Source organism: Osmerus eperlanus, chromosome 22, assembly GCF_963692335.1.
Source record: "Osmerus eperlanus chromosome 22, fOsmEpe2.1, whole genome shotgun sequence".
NCBI lineage: Eukaryota > Metazoa > Chordata > Actinopteri > Osmeriformes > Osmeridae > Osmerus > Osmerus eperlanus.
In genome coordinates, this window is record NC_085039.1 from 9932499 (window position 1) to 9951639 (window position 19141).

A 19141-nucleotide genomic window follows, 5' to 3' on the forward strand; every position below is an offset into this window, starting at 1 on the left:
TTGTGGTTCGGGCTATTTCAAAATCCAACTTTTCAAGTGGTGTCCAAGTCCCTTTCGTTTAGGATTAGGGAGCCATAGAAAGAGAGGGAAGAAGAGGGAGACAGAGTGGGGGAAAAGAGAGGGAGGAGGAGAGCGCAATGGAGAGCACCCAGGGTTTCATTCGACTAGGACAAACTTGAAAGGATTAGTGGGAGGGAAAATGGGAAAGCATCAGATGTTTGCTGTGTAATAAAAGTGTGTGTTATTTGTTGTCAGCTACAAAGTGGGATCAGTGGGATTTCAAAGGGCATCTGGTTGCCGTTCTGAAGTCGCTAGATACATAGACATTGAGACCAGAGCGGTATGGAATATTTACAGAAACACGCTTACAGAACACAGGGGACTTTCCAGCCAACTGGCATGGCTTTGGAAATTGGAGTGGCTTAGAATTGATGCTATATCTAAGAGTCGGGAATGAGAACTTTCATCTGGAATAAGAACTAGTGCTACTATAGAAATAATATTTAAAGTACAGGCAATGAGTAGCTTGGACCAAGACACGACTTTGACGGTCAAAAGAAAAATGCTGTGTGCTCACTTTTGCTTTTTAACTTATGATAGGCAGAGGGTCATTCCATGTCCATCTTTTATAAACAGTAAACATTCAGAGCTGTGGTAAAGGCGTCGTTTTGTTGTTTTGAGATGTGATAGACCTGGCAGCAAAGACGAGACTCACATATGCCCACCTTATGCCTACCTCGCCCACTGATCCCTCTATCTCTTTCTTTCTCTTCCACACACTCACACACACGCACACGCACACACACACACCAACATACCAAGACACTTTGCTTCCATATGGTCCAAATCTAGCTGGCGCAGTGACTAATACCCAGAACCAGAGAAAAAACCTTAAGTGAAACAATCCTTTTTCCCATAGTAGGGTTTGCTTTGGAAATGCGTCAGGGCACTACAGGATGTGAAGGATCTGATTATATTTTGGTTCATTCTTCGCTCTGCCATCTCTAGCTTCTCTTTGCCCTTATTGCAGTAAAGTGCTTTGGAAATAAATGTGTTGAGGATTATATATATATTTTTTACATCAAATCATTTAAGGGTAAATGCCCAAACAAAACACGGTGTAATATTAAAATACATAGGATTTTTTAAAAGACATGTAATGTGCTGCTCTTTCAAATGTGCAGCTTTATTGGCAGGAAATAGCCACTGGTCGCATCCCAGTTATGGTTTGTAACGACAAGGTCCCTAACAAAAGTATTAGGCACAGAGGAAGAGGTGTACAAACTGGGCCTTGAGGGGGCCACATGTATGCTTGTTTGATGAACACTTTGGGTAAAGAAATAGAAAGAAAAGAAGAAAAAGCGGGATGTGCTTTGTAGTTTGGTTTTACATTGTTGACCTCAGATAAAAGAGACAGGTGGTGTTGTTGACGACGGCAGGAGTGTGGTAACTCGTCAGGATAGAACACAAGCTGCCATTTTGTGCCATGATCTCATTTCATTTTGTTCCCGTTGATGAAAACTCACAAATTTACAGGAAAAGTACCCCTTCCTCCATTACCAAGAGGTTTCATGTTACTTTTGTGGAGGAAGAAAACGCTGGCCTTTGATGAAATAGAACAACACCTAAGTGCTGGAAACCCGTTACTCTTTGATCATTTGACCCGATCTTCTTATATTTGATGGCAAGACCTGAGCGCAAGCTTGGGAGAAAGAGCACAATCCTCTTTGATGGTCAAATGTCAGTTTACATGCGTATGTTCTTGAAAAAGGGGCTCAGTCTTGTACCTGTGACATAAATCAAACATTCACTGCTCAAAGGTACTACCCATGCCGTCGTACAACGTGTCTGGTTTATTGACAGTAATCTACATGGAAACAGAGAAAAGAGAAATCCACCTTTAAGTTGGTCTGGAATTGAGAGAAAACTAGCTGTGCAGAGCTTAACGACAATGACAGTTTGTCTTTTCATGGAATTGAAAAACCCACTGTTGAAAATCTAGCCTTTGATGTGGTACTGCCTTTCTGACTCCTACTGTTAAATCTAACACTAAGCAAGGATCCGTTGTAACACTCTCTCTTTCTCTCCATCTCTCTCTGGCTTTTTCCCCCCTCTCTTCCTTTTCCTCCCTAACTCTCCCCGATTCTACCTCTCTTCTCTTTCTTTCATTTCTCTCTTTTCTCATTCTCGCTTTCGCTGTGTCACACACATATAATGTCTTTCCGATCCATTCTTTCACTCTTCTTCTCTCTCTCTCTCTCTCTCTCTTCTCTCTCTCCTCTCTCTCTCTCTCTCTCTCTCATCTCTCTCTCTCTCTGCTCTCTCTCTCTCTCTCTCTCTCTCTCTCTCTCATCTCTCTCTCTCTCTCTCTCTCTCTCTCTGTCTCTCCGCTGGCGATGCTCTGTGTTGGATGTGATAAACTCCCATCAAAGGGCTGGAGCTGACCCGTTGGGTGTCTCGGGCGATCGGCCTCGCTCATCATTACCGCGACGCCGTTACAGCCGAGCCATCAGTCCCGCTCGCACTCGTTATTATTCAATTCGAGTTAAACAGACTCACTAAATGTCACGGATGAATGTTTTCTCGGTGGCAACAAAAGATGAAACAGCTAGCCTCGAGCGAGGAAAAGATGGAAAATGAGAGGGCGGGGGGGCGGGGAGATGGACGGAGGGAGAGATCTTGTTGATTGCAACTTTCTCGGAGTTCGCTTTTCTTCCCTCTGTGCTTCGCACAAGGCCTCTAATGCAACGGCAATCCTCAAACAGTGGCTTCTCTGACTAGATGAGTCACACCTTAGTACATATGAGAAGTGGTGGATTGATTCGAAAATGGGGTCAACTGATCAACAGAGAGTGAGTCAGACGGTCGGCCCCAAATAGACTGGTGAGACAGTCAGAAGTGAAACACATTTTATAGATCTGTGTTTCAAATTGTATATCGGCCTGCGATACCAAAAAACACAAAGCCTTGTGGATCCCAAAAGGGATTGTTTGGCTGAAGTTTACACTTGACGACATGATTTCCATAACATTTCAAGAGGTTTTTGTTGAATGTTTCCTTACTTTAAAATGTACGTTTTCCTTGTGCACCGCATGAAAGACCTTTGTTGGAGCTTTGATATCTCAGCCCATAATGAGGATGCGGTAGCGAAGAGACCGCCATCTTATCACCAGAAAACCGCCACTTAGCCTTTAAAAGTGGGGAAGGATCACGCTTGTGTTTTGTTTTCTCGGTGTTCACAGAAAACACACCACTACAAACAACCTAAGAGAACAACGCTCAGGTTCGTTTGGGAAAGAAAACCCACCCTCCCGAGTCCCGTCTCTTGAGTTTTCTGTTCGAAAACGGTCAGTGAACGCCCGTCTTTCAACTTCCGATAACAGTGTATCACTTTGCCGACTAAATTAAGCCGCAGCACGGTGTGTCGTGTTTTTTTTTTGGTCCTCTTCGTGTTAGCCTCCATGCTTAACTGGGCACTGTTACAAAGCGCCATTGTGGGTTTCTAAGAGAGTGGCCGGACATTAAAGGGGACGGTAGCGGGAGCAGGTGGCTCGTTTGGAGGGAAGAGGATCTCCCTGAGGTCTGATTCAGTCCTGAGAGAGGGGACGGAGACAGGTGGTCAACCCTTTAATGTGGCTGTGGGGCTTTTAATCTGCTCGTGCGGCTAGGAAACGGTCCATGTGGCTGAAGCAGCCAAGGTTCCGTGGCTGGCGGAGAGCGAGACGTGGCGGTAGGCAGGACCAGCCGGGCTTTTTGATGTGGTCACACCCGATGTGTCCGGAATCGGAGGCATCCGTCACGTCGCACGACCACTTCATCGGACCCCCCCACAACCCCAAATGTGACCTGTCAACCACACCTCAGCGCCCGATATTTGATGTCTGGTTTAGTCATTGGCCGTGGTTCTCCCTCCCCACAACTGCGATGATCACTGGTCCAGCACCTGTTCTGTTCGGCGCTTTCATATCGACAGTATTCTCTGTTTCATCCAAAGCCTTGCTTTGTGGGTTTAGTCCCCCATGAACCTGGTGTTTGCTGTAAATGATATCAATCACGATGCCGCGAACATCCGCACTAAACAAATACTGGCGGTTGAAAGAAACCCAGAACTTGAAGAGGAACAAGAACAAGGTTAGAGCTAACGTTCCGAAGTCCTCCGTTTCCCCGGATTGTGGTGACACTCCCTTGTGAGAGGGGAATAGGCCGGTGTTGTGGAAACAAGCAGGTGTGCCGGTGGTAACAGCGCGGCAACGCGGTATCGCCTTGCATCGGGCGCTGTGTGTTGTAGCCGTTCCCCGTTTGACGGATGGCCGTCATTAACGTCGCTTCGTTTCTCTCTGAGCGTTAACAGGCGAGGGGGGAAGCTGGTTTCGCGTTTCAAGCGCTCCCGCTTCCCACCCGGGCCCCGGGTCCCCTTTGTTTTGATTGGGCAGAGTCGTTAGCAGAGTGGCGAGGTCGAGCTCGTTTGGGGAGGCGCTGGGATTCGTTCGATGTTGCGACTGGGGTCGGGGGGGCTCGAGGCCGAGTCCGGCATGGAGGTGGATGTGACGATAGGAACTGGATCCCGGGAGAGCATAGCGTGTTTGCTGTCACTACAGTAAAGAGAACACATGCCCCGTGCCTGCACACCATTATGAACCATGCTAGATGTTGACCATGAAGTCATGTTTGAGTCTTACTTGCTTTACAGGTGTTAGCTGCGGGGTGTAGCTATATAAGATGTTAACAAGGTAATGAACTGTACACTTGACAAACTAATATCTTGTCATGCTTTTTCAAAGAGGAGACATTTCAAGTTTGCAAACAACCCACTCTTGAAGTTCTTCTCCAAGGCAGCAGATAGCTTTGGCTCTCGCCAGTTCTTAGACAGAACATGAACATCATGTCACTTGGCTAGCGATTCAACTCGGATTCCAGTTCTCTTCTCTCTCTCTCTCTCTCTCTCTCTCTCTCTCTCTCTCTCTCTCTCTCTCTCTCTCTCTCTCTCTCTCTCTCTCTCTCTCTCTCTCTCTCTCTCTCTCTCTCTCTTTCTCTCTCTCTCTCTCTATCAGTCAGTCTGTCTGTGTCTCTTGCTCACTCTCTCTCCATATTTCTCTCTCTCTTCATCTCTTATCACTCTCTTTCCGCTCTGTCTGTCTCCTTCTATCTCTCTCTAGCTCGACACTACTCGCACAGAAAAGGAGGAAGTGGGCTCTGGTTCTTCTCATTAGCGCCTGTTTGTTCATCCCTGGTAATGATCTCATAAGGGGCTTTTTAGTGGAACATGGCGCTCTGTGATTGAGCGGTTTTATGTGGAGTCAAAGCACTCAGGTTCGCACAGCGGGACGCCACTTCAGATCACTCAGCGTAAATCCCCGCGGAACGCAGGGGAGAAGCATCGATTGCAGCGCTGCCTCCCTTTTTTATTTATTTTTTCCCCAAATTTATTCCCTCGCTTCAAATATAATAATAATCCACTTTAACCATCCCGTCTCTGTTTCATACACCCCCTCCTCTTCACTAACCCTCCTGAAACCAACGATTAAGCGCTTAACCAATTTGCACAAAAAACGAAATGCGTTTGAAATGCAGACAATGAGAACACAGGAGAGTTTTTTTAGGTTGTGTGTGTTTCTGTTTGATGTTCTCTAAACTGATGATCAGTTTAGCACTGAAGCTTAAACGCATAGACAAGTCATGAAAAAAAAGTCATCTGTTATAGATAGCATACAATAGTAGACAATATTTCCTCAAATGTGGAAACGTGTCTGGTTTTTATACTTAAAAGAAAATATCCCCAACCACCAGAATGCACTTGTTAAGGTTGTGTTGCAAGTCACTGTAATGTTTTCACAAGTAAGACAAAAAAAAACTTTTAGCTTCAAAGGCCAATTACGTATTGCCTCATGCTGCATCACAACCGGAAAGTGTTTTTCATAAAAATGTGGTTCTTTAATCCATGGGAGTCATTGGACTTTGTTCTTATTTATTTATGTGAGTCACACAATCTCAATTAATATTTACATAAGGTGGGGAAAGAACAGGCTGTTCTTGGTGGGTTGAACGGAACTGATGTACAAGATCTACCCACTCATTAAGCCCCGACACGACTCATTAGTAACTTATGAGTTCTACCCACATTTAGTCGACCCCCCCCCCCACCCCATCCATTAGACCAAGATGGTATCTCCCATGGTGTATCACAGTGCCATCTGGAGGGCTCAGACTCGACCTGTGACATCACTTCCTCTCACACACACAGGCGTTGGTGGGAAATTGTACCACAATGACATCATGTAATCGTTTCAGCATGCGGTGAGACCACTTCTGACCAGCCACAGGGCCGGTGGAACTTGGCTGGCAAAGGAATGCAAGGTGAAGTTTACAACAAGGTTGGTTTCACTCTCGGTCTAAATGAACCCAACTAAAATATTTGTTTCTTGAAAAAACTTTTTTACATCTAAATTGTTATATATATAAGACATGTATGAGTCAAACACAGTGGTTAAAGGGCATTTCTACTTTAATCCTGAGGTAAAACAGGACTTTAGTCTACCCTTTGATGATGTAATGGATGACCTTTAACCTTTTCATCTCTACCATTATTATCATATTTCTCAAAGTCTTAGTGATATAATTTGGTATGACTTCCAAAAACCCTTTCATCCTACTTCAGCCCTTCACACATCTTGTATCCATCATCCTCCTCACACACACACACCCCACACACACACTTTCTTCCTCTGTTCTCACATTAATATGTTCTTTCCTCCCTCACTCGTTACCACTCCTTCCCCACCTCCCGTGTGTGATCCCCCTCTTTCTCTCCCCCTCTCTCTCTCTAAGAAGAGGCATTGAGAACAACCCCCACCCTCCCTCAATCCTCTCAGTGACCGAGGGCTCCGATACTGGGACCGTAGATAAAGTCTTCAGGGGTTTAGCGGAGAGAGGCTTCCTGGTCGTGAGACTGGTCGGGGGAGATCAGAGAGAGGAGGGGAGATGGTGGCTAATCCATCTCCTTCTCTTTCCTGCTGTTTAAATTGCCCCCAGGCCTCTCTTCGCTGAAATCACCTCTAATGGGGATTGACTGTGGAATCCTATGTGGTAGGCAAGCTTCCCAAACACTTTTCCCGGGTTTGCTTTTGTGAACGCTACGTGACTTCATTGATCATGTCATTTCTTGTACAGTAGGATATTGTACTCAATAATACGCCAACCTATCTGAACACGAGATCAATGCTATGCTAGTCAAAGCGGTGTCAACACTTTCCATCACTTTCCCCTGGTTCAACCACTGAGGGTGCGTTCAGAGACACAGAGGGCTGAAAGGGACAGCAACTTCCCTATAGACAGCCTGCATGTATATGTCCGGACTGTCAAAAGGAGGACACTGGCCCATTGCATTCTAATGAACGTTTACAAGCGCAAAGCCCAAAGTGTTCCCTAATGTTTGTGTATGTGTGGGTGTGTGTAAGCCTCTGTGAAAACGGCTTGCCCTTTGATGTAGTGCTGCCCTGATTCTCTGGTTGTTAGCAGTTCCCAGGCTGTCTCTGTGTGTCCTTTTCAAGGACATGGTAGATGGATGGAGAGAGAGCAAGAGAGAGAGAGAGAGAGAGAGAGAGAGAGAGAGAGAGAGAGAGAGAGAGAGAGAGAGAGAGAGAGAGAGAGAGAGAGAGAGAGAGAGAGAGAGAGAAGGCAAAAGAGACAAATAGAGATAGACAAAGAGAGAGAGCGAAGAGGGAGGGAGAGGGAGAGAAAGAGGAAAGCAGTCCTTCTAAACTGAACTGATTCAGGCCTGCACTTTTCAACCCGATCTACAGCTGTGCGGTAGGTGAGGTGACTGTGTGGTGCGAGTGGTGTGCCTGTTTGTGTGTGTGTGTGTGTGTGTGTGCTCTATGTATGTATGTATGCATGTGTGCTCCATGCACCTGTGTTAAGAGCTCACAGAAGAACCCTCTGTCCCCTTAAGAAAGAATATTGCTGCGAAGACTGAAGACCGAAGACACAGGTATCTTTTTTGTCCTCCCCAGTGCCTGAAGAGGTGCAGGTGGGCGCCCCTGTCACTGTCTTCCCTCTGCTATAAATCCTTCCTCGCGGGTCAAAGGTCACATTTTTCCGCCTCACACCTTTCCCTCCGTCCCTGTCTTGTTAATATATCGTCTGTGTAAATCCCAATGTGTTCCCGGTGCAAAGGATGTGCTTTTAACATAGAGCGTAAACGCTTTTACTGCTCTGAGCCGTGCAAGCTGGAGGTGCAGGCTATCAAAAATGCTTTGTGCTCTACCGCGACAGCCAACAGATGTGGACAAATGGGAGATGGTCAAAGATAAGTTGACGGTAGAAACGTTGTCCACGCATCAGTGTCTGTGTCTACACCTGTGTACCGTGTGTGTGTGTGTTTGTGTCTGTTCGACTTACATTTAAATGTGTGTTTACATGAATTCATGTACTCCTCATCCCAGTTCTGGCGTGAACACAACACACACATGTACACACACATGCAAGCATACACACACACATTTGCTGTAAATACACACATCGCTTTCATGGCCTCCTCCTCGTGTTCTCGCTGTAATCGATGAAACTGTCAACGTTCCCCTTTCACTTCCTGTGAATGAAGGGCTTGTGTGGGAGGAAGAGAGCACCAATGGTGTGAGACTGGAACTAGAAGCAGATGCTTGCATTACTGGATGAAATACTGTACAGTCGCCCCCCCCCTCCCCTCCTCTTCTTCCCTCTATCCCACACCCCCGTTCCCTTTTCACCACACCTACTGCTATCACAGAGAGGATCATGGGTAATTGATGCCATACTACTTGTTCTGCCAATCCTCATTTTTTAAACTCTCTACTCACGCTTTTATTGTCCTAGTTGGAATGAGTTTTACTCTCTCCTTATGTCCCTCTAGAGGTGGTTATGTGTCACTACAAGGACACAAACCCCCCTATCTGTCAATCTGTCTGTCTGTCTGTCTACCTTTGCAGGCATTTACCCGCACAAGATTCATGGCCAAAGATCTGAAAACACACACACACACTATCATCAAGTTTCTTGACAAAGACACATTTGAAGACTTCTGCATCACAGGATTGACTATATGAGCTAAATAGGTGTGTTTGTTCTGCATGAAAAGAACTTATCTCTGAAGTGCTTCTGTTTCAGAACGTGGGATTTAAAGGAAACCACAAACGCATAGTCCAAAGCTTTTCCAGCTTATGAGAGGATGGAAGTTCTCGGCAAGAGGGTTTCCCATGGGACTGCCCCTCTACACACACACACACACACAATTACAAACACACACACCATCACACAGACATGCACTCACGTACACGCCCATACACACATACCTCCTGCCCACCCACCCCATCCTGCCGTCATATGGAACATCTGCTAAACTGTACTTTTCACCTTTCCACCTGAGAATGAGTCATCATCTCTCCATTGATCTCCCATTAAGACCGCACATCTCTCCTCAGAACAGATGTCAGGAGCAAGCTTCTCCTAGATTGATGTTTTTAATAAAAATGCAATAAAGAGAAATAGGGACAGGGCGGAGGTGTGGGGGGGGGATTCTAAAATTGAAGGAATCTTAAAACCTGAAGAGAAAGGTGTGTGTGTAAGTTTGTGTGTGTGTGTGTGTGCGCGTGCACCGTGTTGCTTGGCAGACCTTTTCATAAGTTTCGCCTCCACTGATGTGGTTGGCGAGAAACTTTTTTAAAAGCGCATTTGAAGATGTTACAAGAAGAAGAGACACCCACGTATGTGTGTGTGTGTGTTGTACGTGTGTGTGTGCGCGGGTATGTGTGTGCTCAGATCGACATGACTCTCTCACTTCAGTCGCATCTCTGCAGGTCTTCTCGTGGATCCTGCAAGAAGTGGAACACAAGAGGAGAGAGAGGAGAGCAGGGTTGACTATCAGGAGAGATCAATCGCTCTGCTTTCACTGAGCCGACACTTCTGAGGGCCTACCTGCTGTCTGACAGGTGACGACAAATTGAACACACATCAGAAAGAAACAATCGGAATTTCTAAAACTCCTCTCATCAATAATCCATGCTCCGCTCGAGCACTTGCTCTTCTGACCAGCGTGCGCTCAGCTCCCCTGAGTCCCCGGACAAGGCTGGACACACTGACAGACGCTATTTGAAGGGGTAAAACTGCGCGAAAGGACACTATGTCCTTTCCAAGAGGGCAGAAGAGATGACCCTCCGGTCTGGTATGAGAGAACCCGGAAAAGCGGCTTTTCTAAACGGATGATCTTAAAAAATCTGGAGGACTATCTTCCCCTAGACGGCTTGAAAGAGCTGAGATTCTTCTGCTAGCCCACGATACGTGATGGGAAGAACGTCCCCTCAAATGCAAACTTATTTATCCAATTGACATATACATGTGTCGGCCTGCCGACGGATTTAAAAAGATGTGCTCATGAATAATGAATCTATGGCAGCTCTAAATTTTTAATTGATTTTACAGAGTACAAACAGCATGTAAATTGTGGAAGCTTCACTGGTGAAGACGCCCTCTGGGGAGTTTGTTGAGAATTCCTTTTATCTACTAATGTATTTATTACCACTGTTATAAAATAAGGAGAACGAGAGGGGAACGTGATGAATATTTCAAGACGACGTTCCCGACGTGCGATATGTCAGCGAGGGTCTCCGACAAAGGTTTTCCGTCTCTGGTGGGCTTTAGTGGGCAGATGTCTGGGCGCTTCTCTCGTCTGACCTCTCCTCCTTGTTAGAGACCACCCCTTGTCATCAACGCCACTCGTTCATTGTCTGATTCTCATTCATGTCTGCTGAAGGTTGGTCACTTGAGAGGCAAGCGAGAACAAAGGATGAAAAAAGAACGAGGCGGCCATTGAAGTACTGACTGAGGTTCTTGTGCTTGTGGTTCTGAAGCTGGGCCAATGTTACTGTAAGTCTCCCAATAAAGTATGATGAGACAAGGTCAAAGACCATGTTTATCTGAACTGGGAAATGTCTCAGTTAGGGATAAGATTTAAAAAAAACGTTGTGTTATCAAAATAGTATAAATCATCCAGATTACATCTAGATTAGTGGTAGGGATGTGAAACTTCAATTTGACCTTTGACCAACATGCTGTAGAATCTTTCTAAGGGTTGCACAATAAAAGTAGAGGAAATTACTTTTTGTTTAGCTGAGAGTGGAATGTAACCAGGGAAATGGTCCACAATTTCGTACATTTGATTCCAAAGAGAAACTTCAGCACAAGAAAATTAATAAATTAAATCTGAGATTACATTATAAACCAACTATCTGGAATGTATTAAAGATGTTCCACAGGTCAAAAGGTCACACCAAACTTCTCTACATTTTAACTTTTCCTGTCAGGTTGTTGTTAAATATTGTGCAACATTAATGAATATGGATTCTCCAACCATGTGCTTATCTGGTTCGTTTACCTCTAGTTAATTACCTCAATATTGCTTAACAGATGGCTACCTTCCTTTGGTAATTGCCTTATTTCATTCAGCCGACTCAATACGCTCATCTCCCTGTGGCTACATCGCTGAGATAACCCCTAGAGGTCAGCCCTCCTTCTCCAGGAATGGGTTTTGACACGCTGGGAAAAAAAAAAACCATTTCACTCCTCCATTTGCATCCACAACATGCCAATTAAGATGCTCGATAATGGAGTTGAGTGACAGGTTATGTAAAAACCTGCTTTCACATCGATCCTACTGCACTCCCCTCTCAGGCAGGGAGACACAAGACTTATCTTTACATAATGTATTAGACAGGTAAGTAAGATACGATCAGGCTAATCAATGATCATCTCGTTGGTGAAGAAAGTCCGGGGGAAGTTGTCACACTTTTCAATTGTGTTTTGATGTATCTGTACGGTTCAAATCGATTGAAATGTGAATGAATATTGATTCACTGACTAAGATAGTACCAGTACATGATAACTGTTACAGGTTATTACAGTAGATAACCTTCAATCACAAAGACAACTATTTTGAGAGGCAGTTCCTGTTTCTACAATTTCCATTTCCATGCACTCTGATGCGTCATGCATCTGATCACAGATCTGAACTTTAAAACTCACACATAGGTATGCATGGTTTGGAAGTCGAAATGTATATGGATAACGAATATGCTAACATTTAGTCATTTAGTCATTTAGCATAGCTAACAGTCATTTACATGTAGCATAGCTAACAGTCATGTACATGTAGAATAGCTAACAGTCATGTACATGTAGAATAGCTAACAGTCATGTACATGTAGAATAGCTAACAGTCATGTACATGTAGCATAGCTAACAGTCATGTACATGTAGCATAGCTAACAGTCATGAACATCTTCATGCACTCTGTGCAGTCTGCTAGCATGAATCCCACAGCCGCCGGGGAAGCAGGAGAACGACAAACTTCGGTTGTGAAATCACGGATCGATGATTTCGTAATTTTTTTCTGTATTTCCTGGAAAGTCAGGGAGAGAAACGTGTCTTTCATGTACCAGACTGAAAGTAACGTCAGGAGAAAAATGTGTGTGTAGAATGGACCCTGGCGTCTAGTGATAAGAGCACAGGATCAATACTTGTTCTAAGATTTGTGTTTGACTAGGCCTCGGTGTGTTATCAGGGTTCACAGATTATAAAGCAACACAGTTTCAAGGAATGACATTTTCTCACTCTCAGGTTCTGGAACCAGTGTTGAGTTGATAGGTGAGGACAAAGTCATTTTGAAGGACTCTTTCCTTATTGACAAGTAGCTACCCAGCAGCAGAACGAGCCCTCCAGACCTAACAGATTCAGCCACTCATAATGATATTACATTTACATTTAGTCATTTAGTAGACGCTCTTATCCAGAGCGACTTACATATTAGTCATTGCAATACATTCTGAAAGATGGATATTTAAGATAATGATCATCCTTTTCCCCCAGATTACAGTCAATACAGACACCAACTGTAACATCACTAAAACAGGTTGAAGTGGAACACAGCAGAGACTGTACTACTGCCTCACTGTTTTGCCTCACTGTTTCGCCAGATAGTAAAGTGTTTGCAGACGAGGCAGGTATTCTCTATTTTCTCAAACTGTACTGTAACGAGATTCCTCGACAAAGACTCCCCAACTCTCCATTCACCTGACCAAGAAGACCCTCGCGTCGGACGTAACCTTTTCCTACAGCCACACCCGCTGCCCCCGTGAGGAACCTCTTTCCAGGTGTCTGCGTAGCACCGGGGGCTGTTTACGTGCGACACGGAGCGCCAGCCAGTCCCGGTTCTGCCAGCCCCTTGACAGGCTGTCCATTGTCAGCAGGGTTGGGAAAGACTTCAGACTCTCCATCCTGATTGTCGGGCAGATACAAACCGACCGCCCTTTGATGAGGCGGGTAAGAATTCCAAGATTCTGCGTTCCACCGCCACAAATACCGCCCCCACCCTCACCCCCCGCCTGCTCTATCAGCGACGGCTGACGGCGGCGAGGGGTTACATCTTATTTACAGAACGCAGAGTAAACAAGAGGTGTGGGCGCGGCCCCCGGATACAAAACCAGGGGGAGGGAAAGGAGAGACGACAAGACGAGGAGCCCGAGATGCCTCAGAAGTCGTTTACAATCGGTGCTACTTTGAGGGAACCAGGCTGGTGGGTATAGCCCACACATGCATAGTGTGGGCTATACTAGATAGTCAAGGGTGGAAGGCAACACTATCTTATCTGACAGACAAAGGCTCCTTGTTTGTAACATGAGGGAACATACACACAGCGAGCTCGGGTTTCATTTGGAATTCTCAAAATGGCCTACTCGCCGTCGTTCCGTGTCACTGTGGAGCAGCAAAAGTGCAAAGGCAAGACACGGGTCATGGGAGATAGAGATGGAGGTAGGAGGGGGTTGGGGAGAAGGGGGGGGGGGGTGGTTGTCCCAGCTGTCCCACCATACCCCAGTCCCCCCCGCAACCACGGAGGGGTCACAGATCACAAGGTCTCCGAGAAGAAAGGGCCGAGGGCGGAGATGAGGGGGGTCAAACACTGGGTATGGGGAGGAGAGGTCTGTCTCAGGATGGGGTGGCGCGTGTGTGTGTGTGTGTTTGTGTCTGTGTGTGTGTATTACAGCGTAAGGGATCCAATCCCCGCTTCTCTCTCCCTCTCTGTCTCACGCCCTTCCTCTCTGTCTCCCTATCCCAAATCCCCATCTCTCTCTCTCTCTCTCTCTCTCTCTCTCTCTTTCTCTCTCTCACACACACACAGACACACAGAGAGACAGAGGGCCACCACTAGGACCAGACGGCCTGTGATATATTTATATGCTCAGAGCAGAGTAGGACTCGGAGATGCACCTGAGCAAATATTAACATCCTCCACGAGGAGTCTTTGAAGTGCTGCTGTGGAGGCCCAGGGTGGGCACCCCTCAGAGGCCAGGCCTGGAGAACACAGGGCTTGCAGAGTCAATAGAGGAGTGGGAAGACCACGAGAGGCCAGACGGGTCAGCTTCTCTCCAGACATGAAGGGCAGAGGAGAGGAACGGAGAGAATTATGGACTTTGGATTTGCGTCAAAGGACAGGCTCGGGTTCGGGTTTAGTGACGGCAGTCGGAGAAAAAGCTGATGATTGAGGTTGATTCCTGGACAGCGGAAATGCTAGGGCTTGAAATGTGACATTTTATGTGACAGTCTCACTGATTTGCTAAGGATATCACATTGATTTGTACCATTTCAAATTTCTCTTGTCGATAGCCAACTCTGTGATGTGCTGTCCTGGTCATTGTTTGAGTATAAAACCATCAAGTTCAACCATCCTTAACTCCTGTGAGAAGTTCATAAAAACTCAACAGCAAATGGAAAGAAAATACGACTTATTTGAAAGATGAACTTCCAGAGACTTCAGTGTCTTCCAGCAGAGAAAGTCTTAATAGATGCTTACCCGCTCAAAATCCTTTTTCAAACGTTGAGGGAGACTTGACGGAAATAAATATATAAAGTAATTCAAGGACTGCACTAAGTGGTTTATCTTCTTTCATCTCAGCACAGCTATATGGGACTAATCCCGCTTCTGTCTTCACTGCACAACCAGTTCTTTGGAACTACATTAAATAGAATAGATTAACTCCTCTAAAAGTCACAGGGTGGCATTTCAGAATCCATCGTCTTCTATGTGTCATAGATAGAAGGTGGTGTGGCGGCTCTCTGTGCAAGAGTTTGTCTTTTGAGTGCATGGCCCGACTTCAGTCGACGAGGGGAACACTGGTCATTCTGCTGGCCATTAATAAGAGATTGTTGTATCTGGCAGTTTGAGCATTCCAACTTGGGTGTGTTGTTTTGTTGTAAACATTGTGTCTCAGGAATTCTACAGTGCTAATGTTTTGCGGTTGCTTTGACAACTTTTTTTCAAAGTTGACTGTACAGTTTTTGTAATCAGTTCAGATGATCCGTTATGCATATATTTATCACTAATTATACACATTTGTTCTCTACTTAACACAAACAGTAGAATATTCCCAAACACCTGCAGTCACATAACATAGCATAACACAGTACCAGATGCCATTACCCCAAATTGTTGTTTAAGACTGTTGTTGAAGTCACACTTATTCATGACATTCCCACTGCCGATACAGTAAGCTTTTCACATCCCACAGAGATTCCTAGTTATTGCTCTGAAGATAAAAAAGAAAGTGAGTTTTGTGTAATGCTATAAAATCGTTCTTTCATCTCGTTTGATCTGATTCTTTTCATTCTGTCTCGCCGACGAGAGAGGAATCAGATTAGGTTCCATCATGGGTTTGCATCCAAAGTGACAAGACGACAAAACTCCTCTCTCACTCTCCCTTTGACTTCTGAAGACACCCAGGATGACATCACTCCAGCCCCTGGCACAATGAGCTATTGTGCAGAGCACGTCAAATGGAGTTTATTGAAGCAATTCAATTGAAGGGCACATCAAAGATGCCATAGAGCGTTTCCCAGTCAGATTCATAAAATGTTTAAAACAAACGATGTCTCATCATTTTTTGTCCCACAAATTTTCAGTGGGAGTGATTGGCTGAATAAAACTGAGCACAGGAACAAAAGGCGAGGCCATTTGAGACCCAAAACAAGCGAACTCAAAGTGCTTCGTGGCAACAAGAGCTGTCTAGTTAGTTTGTCCAAGGCCTCGGTGAAACGTTCTGAAAACAAGACTTAGATACCTCACGTTCCGGACGCATTCTAGAGCAGAGATCTCGAGTTTTCGTCTGTGCCGTGTGGCGTCTGAGATCGTCGGGGAGGTGTGCGGGGGGGGGGGGGTCCTCCAGAGGCGCTGAGTTGGACAAAGCATTATCGAGACCGCAGCTATGCCAGATATGCCCAAACCAAACAAACGGAGCTGTGAAGACACACCGGGCGCACGGCGAGGGCTCTCCGTTGAAAAGGGGAGAGGAAGAGATGATTTAAAACATCAGTCCCACTCTTCATTCCTTCAATTTCGGCACAGGTCAGCGCCAAGAAGTTAACAGTCAAGGTGCCAACATTAGACCTCACGGCAGTTTGCCGTGAGGTCCAACACATCCCGTGAATCACTGTCTTCCAGTTAAATGATGGGTATGGATTTCCCCTTCCCTGTCCATGGTCTGATGGATTTGGATGTGAGTTCTGACATCGGTTTGTCCGAACCTACGATGCCCCTCCCATCTGTTTATGGCTCGTTATAAATCTCATCCGTACAAGTAGGCTCCCATGACAACCATGCAGCGGTAGTTCTCATACCTTACAGGCAGGCCAACGGAACATGCTTTGTGCTTTGTCTTGCTAGCAGGTGGACAGATAGGGTCTCTGTGGAGGAGATGTGGAAGGAGAGTTTGAGCAGCCTCTACTGGTGAGAGAGTGAACTTGTGGAAGCTTGAAGGAGTCATTTGCTTGACACTCAGTCTCCTGTAGTGAGACACTGCACTCTTTGCATTCTAGGGATCTGTGCACTGAGAGTATGTGCCTACGCTAAGATAATGTATTCATGTCCGGCCCTTAGGGCCATGTATCCAGATTATAATTCCCACTCTCTGCTCTCTTTCAAAACTCTGAATGAATGTTTGGTGGGATTCTGTGGGTACACTCTCTGAAGGTTTAGTCCTAAATGGCTGTTTTTAGTTGTGCCTGAAGAATAACATTTTATAGGAGGAAAGGTAACTTCCCTGTGGTGACTTCACTTTCTTCTGACCCCTACAAGCCAGCATCTCTGTTGCCTGAGTAAGAAAACGCACCACTTCGCCACACAAACACCACCGCTGGGAAGACACAGCAGAGAAAGGCGGCACGCGACCGTGCTATACAAGTAGGCTTCCCGTAGATGTGTATGTGTGTAGATGTGTGTGTGTGTAGATGTGTGTGTGTGTAGATGTGTGTGTGCGTGTGTCTGTGCGTGTGGCTGTTTGGTGTATGAATAAACAGAGAACCCCTACTATCCGTCGGCAAAGACACATTTGCAAGAGGATCAAACGCAGGCCGCGGTGAGAGAGCGAGACCCCTCACTTAATAATTAAACAAGGTGCACCTCGAGGCACGCGCGCTGATGAAAGCACCGTCTGTCAGACTAAATGGAGCTTCTCCATCGTCTCATTGTCACTGTTAGTTTAGGGCAGATCCATCTCTCCATTCACGGCTCTCTCCTTTCCCCCCTCCCTCGTTCGCTCCACTCCCCTTACCTATCAGAAGTCGGAGGCTTTCAATACGTCAATTATGGCGAGCCGCGACCCTATTGGTTCGGCGTTTCATGTCTTTGTGTACTGAAAAAAAAATCAAAAAGCTTTGAAATCTGTTTATTTTTGCGCCGCGTTTGTTTTCTTTCCTTGTGGCTTTTTCTTCTTGTTCGTGGGCATGTTGCCGGCCTGTCTTGTCTTTTTGAGCGGTTTGTGAATGAAAGCGGGCAAAAATGCCATCAAAGGTGCGGTTGGACGACGACACAGGTGGCTGAAAGGTAACACTTGAAGGTGTTTCTTGACTGCAAAGGGCAGAAGTTAATCTGCCATTTAATGTCAATAGTTCTTGTTTGCTGACAAAACAATGAGCATTTTAACCGTCTCAGCCAAGCTTTTGGACTTAAGTTATTGTTCAAGTTTGCTTGATTTTGACCATTTGTTTGGTGAATACAAGAGTTCTATGTGAGAGGCAACATCATTGCTAACTGGAGGGTGTTTAGACACCCAAGAATAAGTACAAGGTCTACCCTATCGTTAGTTGGACAGCCGGCCTGGAGTGGTTTGTTTGGCACCAGTAAGACGGAGATAGAGCTACTTGGGGGGAGTTGATGCCAGCGACTGTCCAGAAACACCCTCTATCACCACCTTCCATGGAGAAATGCTCACCAAACCACGGCCGGACTTAGACAGCCTTTCATCAAGTCTTTTATCGTCAGGTGCATAAAACTGTACTTTCAGCATTCCAAAATGTGAACCGCCCTGCGCTGTGTGTATACACAGCATTAACCCCTTATCATTCTATTTTTCATTCCCAAAGAGCTCCAGGGTGTATTTGGTCTGACTGAGGCAAACGGCACAGCAGCAAAGACAGCCTCAAACTGACAGGAGTATATGTGGAATTGTAAATCTATATATAAACTCTCTCATGGCTTGGTTTTTTGAAAACTAGCATCAAGGTTTCAGAGGCTGTGAAAGTTGCACTTTCCCCACAGGTCTTGAGTATTGGCAGGCTAGCTCCGGGCCACTACGAACCCAAATTTCTGATGCAAGTATAAGCATATGTTATGAGTGGAGATGTTCAAGTGATGAGTGAGGATATTTCTGAGCGGTCAAGGGCAATCCTCACTAAATGGGAACTGTGGTTTCTTTGGAGTCTTTCCGGGAATCTTCACAGAGTTTATCTCGAAGTTGAAAGCCAAACAAAAGAAGGTTGGGTAATTCCAGTTGAAAATGTATGTGGGTCTGCCTGTCGGACATTGGAAGTCCTTCATAAGCACCCTCACGGTGTTCCTGGAGAAAAGCCATGTTCAGACGTGGCCTGAGCGGGAAATGTTCTCAAGGAGATCAAAGACGATGTTTAGAAAAGAACATCGGATTAGATCTGGGAGGCCTTCAGAGCCAACGAGAACAGGGATAGATACAAGACGGGGTTCACACATAGACCGTCTGAGACCTGCAACTCAACTCTTGCCGGGCTTTTTTCCTTTTCAATCGAGCCCGTCGAGTGCTTACTTTTATAA